This window comes from Anastrepha ludens, unplaced genomic scaffold (assembly GCF_028408465.1).
Source record: "Anastrepha ludens isolate Willacy unplaced genomic scaffold, idAnaLude1.1 ptg000055l, whole genome shotgun sequence".
In the NCBI taxonomy this organism is placed as follows: domain Eukaryota; kingdom Metazoa; phylum Arthropoda; class Insecta; order Diptera; family Tephritidae; genus Anastrepha; species Anastrepha ludens.
The window spans coordinates 105,001-107,500 of record NW_026530039.1 but is presented as its reverse complement, the minus strand read 5'-3'; the positions used below and the strand labels follow the sequence as shown (position 1 = coordinate 107,500).

Genomic DNA, 2,500 nt, shown 5'->3' with positions numbered 1-2,500 from the left:
TCCTGTTGCCAGGATGAGCACAAGGCCCATTTTTAATAACAAACGGATACTCAACAGGTTACGGAATTGGAACCGTATTCCCTTTCGTTCAAAATAATTCAAGTATTTAATTATTTTTTAATATATATATATAAATTTTATTAATATTTTTTTTTATTAAAAACTTGAAAATTTTCGGCTTTCGCCTTGAACTTAGGACCGACTAACTCGTGATCAACCACTGTTCACACGAAACCCTTCTCCACTTCAGTCCTCCAAGGTCTCATTCGATTATTTGCTACTACCACCAAGATCTGTACCAATAGCGGCTCCATGCAGGCTTACGCCAAACACTTCTAAGCACACTATTGTACCCTCCTACTCACTAAAGTTTCAAAATTTATAAATCAATCGAAATTGTTTTATAAATCATCTACTTTAGCGGTAATGTATAGGTATACAACTTAAGCGCCATCCATTTTAAGGGCTAGTTGCTTCGGCAGGTGAGTTGTTACACACTCCTTAGCGGATTACGACTTCCATGTCCACCGTCCTGCTGTTTTAAGCAACCAACGCCTTTCATGGTATCTGCATGAGTTGTTAATTTAGGCACCGTAACATTACGTTTGGTTCATCCCACAGCGCCAGTTCTGCTTACCAAAAGTGGCCCACTGGGCACATTATATCATAACCTCAACCTTCATATCAAGAAAGGTGAGGTTCTTACCCATTTAAAGTTTGAGAATAGGTTAAAATCGTTTCGACCCTAAGGCCTCTAATCATTCGCTTTACCAGATAAGATTATTTTATATAATTTTTAAATGCACCAGCTATCCTGAGGGAAACTTCGGAGGGAACCAGCTACTAGATGGTTCGATTGGTCTTTCGCCCCTATACTCAATTCTGACAATCGATTTGCACGTCAGAACTGTTTCGGTCTTCCATCAGGGTTTCCCCTGACTTCAACCTGATCAAGTATAGTTCACCATCTTTCGGGTCACAGCATATATGCTCAAGGTACGCTCCAGTTAGAGGTATAAATAATAATAAATTATCATTATACATAACTATATGGAACGCCCCGGGATTGAATTAATTGACTATTTAAGAAAATAGACTAAAAATTAATCCCATTATATTTTTAAGTTAAGTTAATTATGCCATTAAGTTTAATATAACTCAATGACTTGCACATATGTTAGACTCCTTGGTCCGTGTTTCAAGACGGGTCCCGAAGGTATCCTGAATCTTTCGCATTGTTAATCATATAAATGCATACAAATAAATATTAATATCATAGATATTAAATTTTTTGTAAAATTCAAAAAATGAATTTTAGCATTATATATAATAAAATCTATCAACACTTTATCAAATCATTAGTATTTATTCTATGTTAATATGCTTAAAAAGCAAATTAATTTAAATAAACTTAATATCACCAATGATCTTTTGATAAATACTTTTATTATGTTAATAGATTACAATGTCCTTATATGAAAAAAATGCACATTATTTTTAATTATTTAATGATGAATTTTTCATAATGGATATTCAGGTTCATCGGGCTTAACCTCTAAGCAGTTTCACGTACTATTTAACTCTCTATTCAGAGTTCTTTTCAACTTTCCCTCACGGTACTTGTTTACTATCGGTCTCATGGTTATATTTAGTTTTAGATGGAGTTTACCACCCACTTAGTGCTGCACTATCAAGCAACACGACTCTTTGGAAATATCTTTCTAGTAATCATTAACGTTATACGGGCCTGGCACCCTCTATGGGTAAATGGCCTCATTTAAGAAGGACTTAAATCGTTAATTTCTCATACTAGATATTAAGATATTCCATACACTGCATCTCACATTTGACATATAGACAAAGTGACTTAGTGCTGAACTATTTTCTTTTCGCTCGCCGCTACTAAGAAAATCCTTGTTAGTTTCTTTTCCTCCCCTCATTAATATGCTTAAATTCAGGGGGTAATCCCATATGAGTTGAGGTTGTTTTAAAATATTTTTTATCTTCTCACAATTTAATAAATAATTATATCATCTTTTCATCTCTATTTTTCTTTTTTCCTTTTATATAAATATATATTATAAATAATAATTATGTAAAATGAGGCAATTCTAGAATAAAAAAAATTAATTTTTATGCTAGACATTCCTCCTTTAATTACATATATAAATTAATATTTTATATATATATAAATAATATGAAAATTTTTTAAAGAGAATACTTAGATTCAAAATTTTTTTTATTTCATTTTATTTGAGAGGATTTTTTTTTTTTAAGAATATATTAATAAATAAAAAATTCATTATATATCTTTATTTTTTTGCTATTAATATTATGAATTATTTAAAATCCAATAATATACACATTTGCTTAAATTCAATTATTTTTATAAAAGAATAAGCAACTTATTTAGCATAGTCTTACAACCCTCAACCATATGTAGTCCAAGCAGTACTTTAAAATTTAATTTAATGTACATAACAGCATGGACTGCGATATG

At 31.0% G+C, this 2,500-nt stretch overlaps 2 non-coding genes across 2 annotated transcripts in view; both read right to left on the bottom strand.

Annotated features, from left to right (window-relative positions):
* Positions 1–1,985, bottom strand: part of LOC128870936 (large subunit ribosomal RNA) — a 3,993-nt gene extending 2,008 nt beyond the window's left edge. Inside the window, exon 1 of the ribosomal RNA XR_008455623.1 lies at positions 1–1,985. This exon is cut by the window's left edge and continues 2,008 nt beyond it. This is a non-coding gene — a ribosomal RNA (large subunit ribosomal RNA).
* A 438-nt stretch (positions 1,986–2,423) lies between these two features.
* Positions 2,424–2,500, bottom strand: part of LOC128870945 (5.8S ribosomal RNA) — a 181-nt gene continuing 104 nt past the window's right edge. The window contains exon 1 of the ribosomal RNA XR_008455625.1: positions 2,424–2,500. This exon is cut by the window's right edge and continues 104 nt beyond it. This is a non-coding gene — a ribosomal RNA (5.8S ribosomal RNA).